The sequence below is a fragment of the Gracilinanus agilis genome, chromosome 1 (assembly GCF_016433145.1).
Source record: "Gracilinanus agilis isolate LMUSP501 chromosome 1, AgileGrace, whole genome shotgun sequence".
In the NCBI taxonomy this organism is placed as follows: Eukaryota; Metazoa; Chordata; class Mammalia; order Didelphimorphia; family Didelphidae; genus Gracilinanus; species Gracilinanus agilis.
This window is the reverse complement of record NC_058130.1, coordinates 102,556,236-102,572,004: the sequence shown is the minus strand read 5'-3', so window position 1 is coordinate 102,572,004 and position 15,769 is coordinate 102,556,236. Positions and strand designations below refer to the sequence as shown.

Here is a 15,769-nt window from a genome sequence, read left to right as displayed (position 1 = left end):
GTCCCCAGACCAATATAAATATAGCACACCCTCAAAATGATGATGATCATATTTTGAAAAATATTTATTGTTGTGCCACCACTTTTCGCTGTCTTTGGGTCATTTCCCCATACAAAAAGTATTTTTTTTCCAAATATTTAGGTTTGTCATACAGAAGAGTGATATTTATATTTGTTTTTCATTCTCCAGGAAGCAAAATTTGGGACAATTTGGGAAAGTTGTATAAAAATGATGCAAAGTGCCTGCTCTTCGCTTGGTTGGGTCTCTGGAGGTAGGATGGAGTGGAGAAGAATGAAATAAAAACAAGCCAGAGTGCAAGTCAAATTGCAGAGGCTGTTCCTTCTCATGCCATCTGCTGATTTTCATTTTTATTCCCTTTTTCTTTATGATCTCATACAGGTTTTGATTTTCCCATAGTTTCAAAATCACATATTAACTTTTGAAACATCACAAGATTAGCATTTACTAATTATCTTACTGTGGTTAAACAAAGAAGTAAGCTGTCAACAATTATTCATTACGGGCTGGCTTAGTTGGAACTTATTTTCAGCCATGCGTAAGGTACAAGTACATCAGTTCCTAGCTAAGCATAATAGTTAATTTTTTTGACTAATTAAATCATGTATATATTTACGTTATATTCTTCATTCTCATCATAAATAAAGGAAATGGTTATGGTAGTTGGTTACATATAATAAGATACAATAATATCAGTCTGGTCCAAGTTTTGTTCCCATGATGTTCTTTCTGCTATAGGATCACTAAGAATACAGTTCTGGTAGGGTGATTCTGTGATAATTTGTCATTGCCTTAATTTGTGTTTCACTGTTTCTTTGGTCTGTAGGAGTTTGGAAGCAAACCCAGGTCAGGTATTTTCTTGCTGGGAACTTTAGAAACTTGTATTAACTCATTAACTGCTGGTTTTCTGCTGGGCTGATTCTAGGGGAAATTTCTATACTCTAGGGGGTTGTACAGCTGTTTATTTTGGGATATTGTGTAGTCTGTGAGTGTGATTGTTCTTGCCTTGAGCCTATACTGTTTTTCTATGTCTCCTTTGAGCTGGAAAAGGATATTGATTGCGATAATTTCAATACAAATGAATGTCACTGCAAAAAGAGTCACAAAGGGGAAACTGAGTGTGGAATTTCCATCATCCTGACAACCTGCCATGCTGGATTGTCAGAGCTTGTGAGTAGCCATGCTAACCTCACAGCCTCGATGGCTTCCAGCAAAATGATTTGGTTCTGTCTGTGGAAGTTACCAAAAAAATTCCAGTAAATATAATAATTAAGCAGAATAGGATGTTTAGAAAGTATTGTGTTCTTCTTTCCCTAAATGTTTTCAGTCAAATGTTTGGGAACCACTTATAGATGTCAAAAAGGTGCCTTCTGGTAAGGTATTTGTTGATACAAATGATACAAGATTCCTTCCAATTGTAGGACTAGGTAATTTTATAACAGAAAGATTAGATGCTTAGATTTTTGTTATTTGTACACTTCTTGGTGTTAAAATCAATAAGGGTTGGAAATGTAAGAAGATTAAGAAATAATCCGTAGTATGGCACTGACATATGTGAGATAGTAAAAAAATGATCTCCAGGATGTTGGGTAGGTGGTCAAAAAAGGGTCTATCAAACAGTGGTCAAGAGGGAGAGAGGAGGTTTTTTAATGGATAAAGACCCAGACCAAGAGAAGGGAAATCCTAGGTTCAAATTTGTCTTCAGACACTTCCTAGCTATGTGACTCAGGACAAGTCACTCAATCCCAATTGCCTAGCCATTACTGCTCTTCTGCCTTGGAATCAATACTTAGTACTGATTCTATGACAGAAGGCAGGGGTTTAAAAAACATCATTGTCAAGATGCAACATGAGAAAGATCAGATTGGTTGTTACGATACAAGTTTGGGGATTAATTACATCAATAAGGACATAGAGGTGAGTATGGTGCTCAGAGCCTCAGGAACAACAGTGGCATTGCCAGATTAGGGCCTGAAGTGGCAACTGGGCCATCAAACCCTCTGTTTTCACAGAATCTTCTTGAGCTGCAGCCATGTCTGGGAGTGAGATGACTTTTGATCCTACTATGAGCAAGAAGAAGAGACAGAAGAAGAAGCCTTTTATGCTGGATGAAAAAAAAGATGCACAGACAGAAGGAACACAACCCTCAGAAACAAAGGAAACTCAACCAGAGCCAACAGAGGACAAAGATGTAGAAGCTGATGAAGAGGATGGTAGGAAGATGCTTCTGATGGCCTGGATGACAAACTTTTTCAAACAGAAGAAAAAGAAAAAAAACAAAAATGATATTTGATATTGATGAAGCTGAAAAAGGGCTTAAGGACCTCAAGATCAATTATGTGTAAGTGATGTGTAAGAACCAGAAGAAACAGATGATGACCTTGATAGTATGCTTGGCAACAAAAAGAAGAAAAAGAAGAATGTCAAGTTCCCAGATGAAGATGAAATCCTAGAGAAAGATGAAGAAAGCAAAAAGGATGATGGAATCTCCTTCAACAATCAGACTGGTCCTCCATGGGCAGGCTCAGAAAAAGACTATATTTATGATGAGTTGCTGAATTGAGTATTCAACATAATGTAAGAAAAGAATCCAGATATGGTAGCTGGAGAAAAAAGAAAATCTGTCTTCAAAACTCCACAGGTTGTTAGAGTAGGAACCTAGAAAACTTCCTTCATCAACTTCACAGCTATCTGTAAGGTATTACATCAATAGCCCATCATCTCCTGGCATTTTTACTGGCTGTTTGGGTACAAGTGGTTCCATAGCTGGTAATAATCAACTTGTAATCAAAGGAAGATTTCAACAGAAACAGAAAATATTTTGAGAAGATATATTAAGGAGTATGTCACCTGCCATACAGGTCGGTCACCGGACACAATCCTGCAGAAGGATACATGACTATTCTTACAGTGTGAGACCTACCATTATCGCTGCTTGATTGGCAGTTTAAAAACTGGATTCCAGGCATTCACAGCTCTGTCCCAAAGCTAACTAATTTGCTAAAGGACACTGAATTTTGAAAAGTGTTTTGGACGTGTGGCTAGACAGGTTTACGATCTGAGTGGATTTACCTTTGTATTAAAAGTAAGATAAAAAAGCTGCCAACTTCTCATTTGGCATTGGGTTGGTTGGTCTATGAAACCTTTGCAAGATGCAGATCCTCAATCTGTTCTCATGTTCAATGAATATTTCAGCAACTGTCAGAGAAACGTGATGGGGAAAATAGGAGGTACTTTTTAAAAACCGTTCCTAGACTCCTGTAAAACACAAGATAAATTGCAGTTGTTCTAACAGTGATTCTTTTATGTTGGCTTGTCCTTCAGTTTCCTTTTTATATACATAAACAAACAAAAAACAAAACCATAACTGAGAAATGCAGTGAAAACCATTTACTATGACCATGTGCAGGCTCTGACTAAATATCTCTGTAGATTCCTAATATTGAGGCCTGGAGCTTTAGTATAGATTTCCAAGATGCACCTTCTCAACTCCTCAAGAGAAGGACCGACCCACATGGGCAGAGGAGTATGTGAAAGGGATGGGAAGAGTTTGAAGTCCAGGTATAGCTATTAGCAGATATTCCCAGTCTGTGTGGGGTGGTCGTATTGGTTTGAAATCTCTTTTTTAAGATGTGAGAATTGTTTACTTTCTACCTCACTTCCACCTCATGCATGTGTCCTCCAACTATCATGTGGAAAATGGAAGGATAAGCTGGTTAACACCCTGATCCTTTAGAGTTCTCTCTTCCTGGCATCTTGAGGTTGTCTTAGCAATACTGAACTTTTTGCTACTACTTTAACTCTTAAGACTCAACATGGCATCCCTGGGATGCTAGGTCAATGTGAAAGCAATGTACCTATTTCACATTAGACAGTGTCTAGACTCTGATGTTAAGAGAAGGGATTTTTCCCCTCAGCTTGTAGTCAGTATTCTGAAAAGCCCCATTGTGAACAATTGTTTTTGTATACTTTGAAAGCAGAGTACCCATGAGAGGAGAGAGACTGTTGCCAGCAAGTCTATAACTAGCATCCCAGGTTTCTAAAGTAGAAAATGAATGTGCTGTGCCACCTCAAGTGGATTTGATTATAAAGTGATTGTTCTACCTCTGAGAACCAAGAGGAACAGATGAAATATAACTTATGTGTGCCTGTCCTCATTGGCCACATTAATAGTGGTCTGACACAAACTCATTGTAAAGAAAGACACACTCCCAATTTTCTCTCTCTACCTTTCGTGCCCTGAGGTCTTGGAAAGCCACCTAAGCAAGTTATCGTGCATGTGTTCTATATGAGACTATGTTGGCTTTATTTTTAAATCACTGTGATCCTTAATTTTAAAGTTTGTTTGAGCCAAGAGCAAAAGTATACTTGGCTAAGAGTTAATGGGTAGATGGGTTTGTTTGACTGGCATATAACCACGGTATCTAGACTCTAGGTAGCCCAAGGTGACAGCTGCTGTGAGTCTACTCGTTTTTGAACTTGACAAAAGTTTTTATTTGGATTTTACTGTTTTTGTATCTGCACTGTTTCCAATTTTACTCACAAGTTATTTTTTATTTGAAATTCTTGACTGCAATTTGAAAACAACAGGTAGAATCCAAGTTTGAGGTTCCACAAAGCATTTTAGAATTTGAAGAAAGAGCTGTAACAAATGTTGGATTTAACTTTGAATGAATAAAGCAGGATCAGTGACTCTTGTGTAACAAAAAAAAAAGACATAGAACCATTGTAGTATGAAAGGATAGACACATTGAACCATTACCTCATTCGGTGTAGGGTTGGCCTAATAAATGTTTACCAACTGGCTCACTCCCTCAAAATTGTGCCTACAACATATTTTAAAAGTTTTATCTGCATTGTTAATTTTTTTCTTCATCACATCCTTAAGTATAGACAGTTCACAAAACAATCAGTTCCTGATTTAAAACATTTCTCAATTTCTGAGGTATAAAGGCACTTAATGAAAATTTAACAACCAGTTCTTGACAGCCATTTGAATGTCTTCAAAATACCTCTTCTTCTAGGACTTCCTAACAGAAACTGTAGAATGTGCAGCTTCCACACTCAAAACAAATGGGATAAACTAGGATGAGATTTCAAATCCATCAGATGTCTACCCAAACCTTCTAAAAACTTTCTCTGGCAGAATGGAGAGATGTGAACAATCTGTTTTAACAATCATAAAGACAGATGAAGCAGGACATCAAAGTCACCAAAATCATCTACTGCATCCAAGGCTGTCATCATTCATTCTGACTTATAGTCTTGCCATAAGACCTCAATGACTGAAAAAGACAGTCACGTTCATGACTTGGTGTAACTCTGCCTTTCTTAAATCCAATTCACATCCAAGTAGATACATGAAGGCCTGTCATTGGTCCTTTTTGAAATCAAAGTACAAACAACAATAGACTTACAATAGACCCTGATAAGTGAATTTTCTGATTCTGTTTAGAGTTGTTACCACAAATGTAATATAAATCTTGACAAGAAAATTATCTTGTAGTAATTATAAATATATTAACTAAAGGAAGAAAATTATGGTATATTACAATATTTTAGAATATATTTGCTTTACTGAATGGCTAAGTCTGAAATCCTATGTTGCTACTGCTGGCCCTCATTAAATTAGAATTTCACTACTGCTATTACTGTAATTTTTTTCAGAGAAAAATTGACCCCTCAAAGGGAAGTAATACATTTACATTTGAAAATATCATAAAACTTTCATTACATATTTACATGAAAATGACAGTTTTAGGTAAATTATTAGTAATATATTGCCATTAAAAACATTTCCTTTCATTTACTTTCTTTGCAGCAGTGTTGAGTATAAGTTCGGCATTTTAGGTTCTTTCTTTCAGGCTACCTAGTGAATGTGTATTATAAGGTACAGGTCTCTAGAAAAGGGCCTAAAGTATTTGCTGAGGAAATATGTCACTTGAAACAAATTAGGTCCAACTGTGCATTTTTCTTTCAAATTGGTTGATTCTTTGCTTTAAAGTTAATAATCAAAAAATTTTTATTGTATGTTGTTTAATATAAGAATTTTTATATACATGGGATAGAATTTTAATCATTCTTCAAATATTTTATTCATCTAAATTTTAACTAGAAATGAAAACAGTAGCTCTTTACTTTCCTCATTTCATTTTATACTGACAAAATTTCTGTGAGATAAGCTTAATTATATTGTCCAGATATACAGCTGAAAAAAATTGCTCAGAAAAATCAACTTATTGGCCAGTGTTACAGTTGATAAATGGAAAGCTGAGATTTTTTTCCCTAGATTGACCAATTCCAAGATTTATTCACAAAAAAAACCTCTTACCTTCTACTCTCTATTGGTTCTAAGACAGAAGAGCAAGATGTTCTATGGAATGGGGATTAAGTGACTTGCCCAGGGTCACACAACTAGCCAGTGGCCAAGGATAGATCTGAACCCAGGATATCCCATCCCTAGGTCTGGCTCTCAAACCCCTGAGCCTGCTTGCACAACCCTAATGAACCTTTAATAATAATATCAACTGTAGACACTAAATGATAACCCTAGTCCAACTATCAATAATATGGAATTTGGTCTTAATCAATGATACATGTAAAACCTAGTGGAATTGTGCATTGGCTAAGGTGGGTTAGGGAGGTTTGAAGGAAAGAGAAAGGACATGAAACATGTAGCTATGCGAAAATATTCAAAATTAAAATAAAATAAAATAGCAAATGAATAATATAAAAATAATAATAATATCAACTAATATTCACATAGTAGTTACTATGTGTCAGACATTGGGCTAAGTAACCTACAATTATTATCTCACAAGTAACTGCCTACAATAACTTCTAGAATGATAACTATTACCAGGACCAGGGTGGTTGAATTTTAAATTAGTCCATGCTTTTTGTTTTGTTTTGTTTTAAGAACTCTTCCATCATGTCTTTCTCTTTCCTTCAGTTTCTTCTTTAGCCTTTGTAACTCCCTTTGCAATATCTATGATCTCACTTAGCTATTGCTATTCACTATAGATCTCTTCTAATTGCTAATATCACATCATATTTCCTGCACCTTTTTTTCCTTAAGGCATGGTTCAGTGTCAGAGTAATCAGAAATGAATTCATATTTCAATATTAAAGACAGATACAGACTCAAGATTTCTGTTTTTTCTCACTTGAATTTATATTTTAAAAGAGAATCTCTATAAATTCAGGGCCATAATATGAAAAAGTATAGCCCTTTGCTCAATTTGTTATCCTCTTTCCTGAAAATTACAGTAAAATATTATTATTCCTTCCTCTAGTATTACATAACCTACAACTTCTATGTTCTTTCTTTCAGTTTATAAAAGTTACAACTAAAATCATTATTAAAACTATTAGATACAACTAGATGGCACAGTGGATAGGAATCTGAGTCTAAAGGCAGAAAGTTGTTTAGTTTTTTCAATTTCTTCCAACACATCATTATCCCATTTAGGGTTTTCTTGGTAAAAACACTGGAATAGTTTGTCATTTTCCTCTCCACCTCATTTTTAAAAAGGAAGAAACTGAGACAAAAAAGGATTAAGTGACTTTTCTAGGGTTAAACAGCTAGTAAGTGTATGAGCTGGATTTGGACTAAGTCCTAGCACTCATTCCACTGCATCACTTAGGTGTCTGAATCCATGAAGACCTGAGCTCAAATTTTGCTTCAGATATCTACCAGTTATATAACCCTTAGCAAGCCATGTAAACTCTGTTTGCCTCAGTTTCCTAAATTATAAAATGGCAATATTAAGGACACCTACCTCACAGGGCTCTTTTAAAGATCTAATAAGATAATATTGGTAAAGGGCTTAACATGGTGCCTGGCATATATTAGGTGCTTTAAAAATATTTATCTTCCCTAAATATCTTTGTCAGACCTGGCTTATGAGGTTCCAACCCTAGGCAAAGGTCACACAGAGTTGAGTAACATAGTGAAGTTTTATTGTGTGAAAGGAAAGGAAGGGAGGAGGAAGGGAAAGCAAAGGGGGAGCCCACAAACCCACAGATGGCTAGAGGTCTGCTCCTGGGTGGAAAAGGGGGCAATTTTTATAGGGTTAGTGATGTGGGAGGTCATTTGTCTAGGCCTGACAGGGAAATCTTGGTGTCTTGTCAGGTTTTACTATTGTGCCAGTTTCTGTCCCAGGCTTGGGAAGGTTCTGGGGGAAGGAGGAAGGGAAAAAGAGGTTTTGATCCCATGATCTATCAATCTTGTTACAATTTGGATAGCAAATATTTGTGTGTGTATCCTACAAGAAATATATTAGATAGGACAGGAAGTTTGTTATAGTGCAAGAGTACAGGACATTAATTCCCTAAGTGATAAATTGTCAAGGATATGACCAGGAAGTTTTCAGAGAAAAAAATTAAAATTATTTATAATTACCTGAAAAGATGCTCTAAAACACTTTTAATTAGAGAAATGAACATTACAAAATCATGACGTACAACCTCACTAATATGACAAAAGTGGAAACTGATGAATGTTTAAGGTGATGAGGGAAAACTGAGATTATAATGCAGTGTTATTTTAGCTATGAGCTGGTTTAACTCTTGGAGAGCAATCTAATATCACACCCACAAAACTGCATATTCATTGTTCCAGCAGATACTGCTACTAAACCTATATCCAAAAGAGATAAAAGAAAAGGGAAAAAGATGTACTTGTACAGAAATATTTATAGCAGCATTTTTTGTGGTGGCAAAGAGTTAGAAATCTAGGGGATGTTCATGAATTGGGGAATGGCTAAACAAAGTGTGGAATACTTTTGCATCATAAGAAATGACACACAAGATAATTTCATAAAAATGTAGAAAGACTTACATGAAGTAAGACAAAGTGAAGTGAAAAGAACTAGGAAAATATGGTACACAATAAGATTAATATTGTACAATGATCAACTGTGAATGACTCCATTAACATCAATGCAAGAATCCAGAACAATACTAAGAGTCATGCTGAAAAAAGGCTAACCATCACCATAGAAGAAATTGATGGAGTCAGAATGCAGATGGAAGCATAACATTTTGCCTTTTATTTCCATCATGAATTGTTTTTGAACATACGATGTGTCTTCTTTTACAAAGTAAGGAATATGGGAATTCATATTACATAATAACAAATGTATAATATATCATATTAACTGGCAGCTCGAAGAGAAGGGATATAATGAAGGAGGGAGAGAATTTGGATTGCAAAATGGCAGAAAATGAATGTTATTTTTAAAAATTAATTTTTTTCTATGTGTAATTGGGAAAAAATGCAATAAAAAGAAATAGATGAGTTCTGGACATGGGATAAACAATTTTTATCCATATTGTCCATGTGACAGTGTGCATATAGTCACTTCACCTTTGAAAACATCAATTTGATTATCTATTAGTTGGTTATATTAATCTTTCTAGAACCTAATTGATAAGGTTTTTGTGAGAAAAGTTCTTTGAAGTCCTAAAAACAATTTTAACCAATTAGCTTATAGTCTTCATTATTAAAAACAAACAAAAAAGTCCTCTACGACCAACAGTGAACTGGAAAGAGTAGACAATCAGTCTTCATTTACTAAGTTCCTATTATTTTCCAAATAATATCCTAAGTTTGTGGGAAATAAAGACAAAAAATGTAAAAATTCCCTCCTCGCAAGGTTACATTCTACCAGGAAATGCAATATATAAATTTATAATTAACAGGGTGGGCATTGGCAGGATTTGAACATAGGGAGTATTGGGAACAATAGTCTATCAGGAAATGCAATATATATAAATATATAATTAAACACATAATAATGCAATGTAGTCAGTGGATATTGGTAGGATTTGAGCATAGGGGAATCAGGAAAATGATATGTCAGCTAGGTTTAGAAAGAAACTGTTAGGATTTGGTGGCAAAAGTGAGTGCATTCCATTCATGTGGGGTAGTTTTTGCAAAGACACAGAGATGGGAAGGAAGAAAGGAAGTAAATAAACATTTATTAAATATCAACTATGTGCCTACTATGATAAGTACATTATTAGTACTATTTCATTTGATCAGCACAATGACTTTGTGAAGTTATTATTCCCATTTCATATCTGAGCAAATTGAGGCAGTTTAAGTGATTTTGCAAGGGTTATAGTTTGTAAGTGTCAGTGACCAGATTTTGATGGAATGCTTTGTATGAAGAATAGTAAGAGTTCATTTGACTGGACTGTACTGTGTCTGAAGGATAGTATTGCATCAGATAGGATAGAGCGAAGTTGTGAAAAGAATTTGTATTTGATCCTACAGGTAAAACAAAGTCCGTGTAGTTTACTGAGCAAAGCAATATTTCGGTCAAGTCTATGCTTTATCTTAACCACCTTGTCAGTTGGAGGGAAGATGGATTGAAGAAGGAAGTAATTACATCTTTTGAACAAATTCTTCAATTTGAGAAGATTCCTTGTTGAAGTGAACTTCTAGGGGAGTACTGGGAACAACATCTGCAGGTGATCTTAGCAAATCTGATTCTTCATTCTTGTATTGTTGACTTTGGATTTTGCTTCTTCCACAGATCTCAATTTTCACAGTTACAGCCCTAGGCTAGAGAGCTGATACAGATTTCTTATTCAATTAACTTGACTTTCATTTTGGGTCCTTTTGACAGTGGATCCTGTTCCAGTTAGCTCCACCATGACACATCAGTAGAGATGAACTATCAATGAATAGACTACTAGCCTTGGAATCTAAAGAACTGGCTTCAAGTTTTGTCTATATCATACTTTTATGACTGAGCTTTTTAAACCTCTTGTTGTGAGTAAACATTAATGTTGGAAATTGCAGAAAAGGCCATAGTTTGTATGGATAGAGGGAATTTCTTAACTAGGAATACCTTACACCAAGAAACACCATTCTAGCCCCAATTATAGTAACCTTTTAATTTTTAAAAGCTGTATTGAAGTAGTAAGTGGCTAAAATCATTTTTCCCTTTGCTTATACCCTGGGTTGGCAAAATATTTTATACTAGCCTCTAGGTCTGTCACGTATAGTCACCTTATGAATAAATTTCTAGCATTTACTTCTTCTATGCTATTTTTCTGGATTATAAACATGTTTCCTTTCACAGAAATCCAGGATGCAGAACATATCATTTAATTCAGACTCACCAGGCTTGGCCGTTTGCCCCAGAAGAAAAAGGAGAAATATATAATTAAAAATAGCAAGCATAAATTTCCTGAGAGATAGGATGATGCAATGGAGAGAGTGCTAGACTTGGAATCAAGAAGTTCTAGGTTCAAATTTCCACTCTAACATTTATTAGCAGTTCTCATTGCATAAATAAATTAGCTTCTTTAGATTCCTCATTTTTATATTGAGAGAGTGGAAAATGATTAACTCTAAATCCCCTCTAGCATGAAATCCATAATATCATAGGACTTAGAGCCCAAAGGCACATCATCTGATATTAAAGAAATTTGACTCACTCTGTTTCTCCTTATTTGAAATGCTCAAAAGATTGATGTGATTACAGGAGCTGATGTACTGCTTACCACTGACAGGGTAGTTATTAAAAGATCTATCCTCCCTTTGTCTCCCTTATTACAACACCATGGGCACTACTCACCTGGGGCCATATTGAATTTGCATCTCTGAAGAGAAGGGATATCCTTAGGTATGGTTATATATTCAGTTTCATTTCAATATTTCAAAGCAATATCAGGAAATAAAGGAGACAAAGTGGAACTCCAGCATGACCTCTTCTATCCTTCTTGTGAAAGGTTCATTAGATTAAACCAGTGGTAGAGAGGAGACACCCCAATCCCCTGAGCAGCACAAGAACCCTAACAAGAAAACTGAAACATATAAAAGCTGTTCTTCAATCAAGAGGGAACAGAGAATAATTATTACAATATCAGTAAATTTTGTAGTTAGATAAAAAGTAGGTATGAGATCTGGAGTAACTAGTTGGTAGGGCAGTTAGATAGCATAGCACAGTGGATAGAATGCTGACCTTGGAGTCAGGAAGGATGATATTCCTGAGATCATATATAGTCCCAGACCCTAATTATGTATTTTTTCCTGGACAAGTTATTTAACCCTATTTATCTGTTTCCTCATATATAGAAGGAGTTGGAGAAGGAAATAGCAAACTAGTCCAGTAACTTTTCCAAGAACACTAATTGGGTCACAAAGAGTTGAATATGATTAAAACAAATGAACTACCAAAACAACATGAAATATGAAACCAGACTATGCATTTGTGACAAGAATATAATATGAGGTAGACAAATTTAGGCTATAGTTATCTCAAGACAACTATTATATCCAAACAACAATGTGCATCACATGTCCAAAGTCAGTCCAACTTTTATACATGTCTGCCATGATGAGGCTGAACAAGGATTGTTTCATTGCCAGAAGTGGTAGAAGCAAAATCAGAGGAAATATAAATTTTAACGGATGGAAAGCTCTCAAATCAGCTTAACTCAAGTTGGGAGAAACCACAGAATTTTAAGATACAAGGTTGAACATAAAACATTAGCAGCACCTTCCTTCAAGAATTAATATTGGCTATCAGATCTAGAGTTGAGAAGAAATGTTCAAGTTCTAACAAATACATTTGCTGACCTTAAAAGACAATTAAACATGCAAAGAGCAGATCAGCCTTTGGGCAGTAAAGTAGAAAGGAGAAACCATTGAAGATAATGATCCCTCACTTACCTCTTTAAATACTGGACTGGGAGTTGTAGTGAGAGGAAGGTATTTGGCCAGCAAATTTAGCCCAAGGATAATTGGCTTAATTATAATTTGGCTTGTATGATATTTTGGGATTTTATCCTGGAAGCAAATAACAATACAAATTTTTAGGAAAGGTATTGAATCCATTTATATGCATTGATTTCTGGATACGTTTGTTTATGTCTATGACTTTTGTCTGCCTATTGAAATTAATCTAATCTGAAGAATATTTCTTCTAAATTGCAAAATGAGAACATTGCATCCTTTTATTAGTGACAAAACGAGCACAAGTAAAAGCACTATTGAAATCTAGTAGTTAACCAATAAATATTAAGCACCTACTAAATGTGTGGATGAAGAATGAAATTAAAATGAAGGCCATGGTTCCTCGGTTTCTGAATTGCATATTTAATGTTTTAAAACTTCATACTGTAGAGTTTAACAGAGTTTTCAGTAAAAGAAAAATAATATTAACAGTCATATAAAATATCAAAACCACTGATAATTAGAGAAATTTAAATTAAAATAACTCTGAGGTATCATCTCACATTCATCAGATTGACTAACATGACAGAAAAGAAAAATAATAATTGCTAGTGGAGATGTAAAAAAAATAAGTTCATTAATTCATAACTGGTGGAGTTACAAGCTAGTCTAACCATTCTGGAAATTATTTGAACTATAGTTAGAAAGCTATTAAGTTATGCATACTAAGCTATTAGTATATTAATTAATGATATATATTAAGCTATCCACACCCCACAGAAATAAAGGAAACATAGAAAGGACCCATACATATTGTAGAAAAGGAATTTTTAATTTCTTTCATTAACGGGGGACCTTGAGGTCCTCTTACCATAGAAATGTGTAGAGATAACCATTTTTTTGGTTGCAAAGAATTAGATACTGAGGGAATACCCACTAATTGGTAATGGCTACACAAATTATGGTATAGGAATGTGATAGACTCTTGTAAGAAATGATGAAGTAGAACATTTCAGAAAAACTTGGGAAGTCATATGTGAACTGATGCAAAGAGAAATGATTAGAGTCAAATAAATACTTTATACATTATGAGCATAATTGTAAAGATAAATTGTGAAAGACTTAGTAACTCTGATCAACATAATGACCCACTTACCACAATTCCAGACTCATGACAAAAACAACAACAACAACAACAAAACATTCTATACAACTACAGAGAGAATTGAGAAATTCAGAGGAGACTGAAGTATTTTTCTTTCTTTTTCTAATTTTTTAATGGTGCTGAGGTGTGAATTTTTTTTGAATGATTCAGATTTTGAATGTGTCGTGTATTTCTTTCCATGTCATGGAAATGGGTGGAAGATAAGTGGAAGAAGAGGAAAAAATTTAAAACTGAAAATGAAATGATATTCAATGAAAATACAAGTAAAATTTTGTAATAAAATAATAAAGTTGTAACGTTCGTTTTTTCATCTTCTTATCCTGAACAGTTAGTATTCTTGCTTCTAAATTTGTTGCAATACAGGAAGAGTAAATTTGTAGACAAGAATGATTATTTTACCAATGCAAAGAATATTTTATTTCATTATAGAGAACATAAAGATAGCTGAATCCTACTTTTTAAGTTCTTAACTTTGACTATTATTTGTATTTTGATTCTAATAATTTCATGTATTTCTTAATAATGATGAGGTTATTAGATTACACATAAGATAAAAAATAGCAAATATATCTTCCATGGGGAGGGGAATGTAATTATATTTCAGTATATAGAAAATTTTTGATGGGGATGGGAGTGGTACTGACCTTAAATTTAGTATTTTTTAATCTAGCATAAAAAATTTCTCATTAAGGGTCCCTGAATAATTTTAGAGGGCTTATGAATTTGAATGGGAGAGATATATTTTAATTTCATTAGTCTCAAAATGAAACTTAGCATTTCCTTCATTTAAAAAAATCATTATTCTAGAAAGGTATCCATAAGTTTTACTAAACTGACAAAGAAATCCATAATGCAAAAAAGGTTATGAACATTTGATCTAGATAATGATTAATTTGAATATCAGATACCTTTTCTCCCACCTTGGCCCCTTCAATGACGGATGGTATTTTTGAGTATTAGGAGATGTTATCAATCAATAGCCAAATGGGTTGTGAAACTTAAAGAAACATACATACCTGCATACACACACACACACACACACACACACACACACACACACACACACACACATATATATATATATATATATATATATGGAAATTAAATTGGTCAGCTTAGATCATTATATTTAAATCAACCAAGTGGTTGCTTAGCCAGTTAATATCTTTATGCCAATTTTATCTAGGCCAAACTGCTACCAGGCAAAATAATTGGTGAGTTAAATTTCTTTGGTTACTTTGAATCACCATTTTTTATTTTAACCTTTTTATGCTTGATATTAAGCATAAACATTCTAGATAATTTTTTTGTTAATCTCTAAATCCATACTTTCCATTTCTTCTACCACTTCAGGTAGTTTGTACTACTTTCCCAAATAATTAGCAAGTTTCCTAATAATAGTATTGATAAATGTTGTTGATGCCTTTATAAATTCAATAGAGACTGGTCTTAATATGAGGAGTAGGTTAGTGGCTTAACACTTTCATAGCTGATTCACTAGGGAATCAAGACAATACAGGTCCCATTTGGGGCTCCTCCATCAATACACATCTTTCAGCAACTATCCATTTTCTGAAACAACTTTAACTAGGACATGGGGAAAGGAGCCTTACCTTGAGGCAGAAAATTTAGACATAAAAAATTTAATAGATATACTCCTTTATTAAAGTAGAAGGAGGTGAGGGAAGGATAAAGCCATGTGCTAGCTTAAGATCAGGGAAGAGGAGTTTTGGATACTGCATGACCTTGGGATTATGTTTTGCCTTTATCATCCAACAGTTTATTAACTCCTTTTATTTTTCATTTTGTCCTCTTATCTAATCCCCAATACTTCACCTTCCTTTCCATATATATATATATATATATATATATATATATATATATATATATAT

General features: G+C 34.3%; 1 pseudogene; it reads left to right on the top strand.

Moving 5' to 3' along the window:
* Positions 1–2,050: 2,050 nt before the first annotated feature.
* On the top strand, positions 2,051–3,010 carry LOC123248070 (annotated as a pseudogene).
* The last annotated feature ends 12,759 nt before the right edge of the window (positions 3,011–15,769 follow it).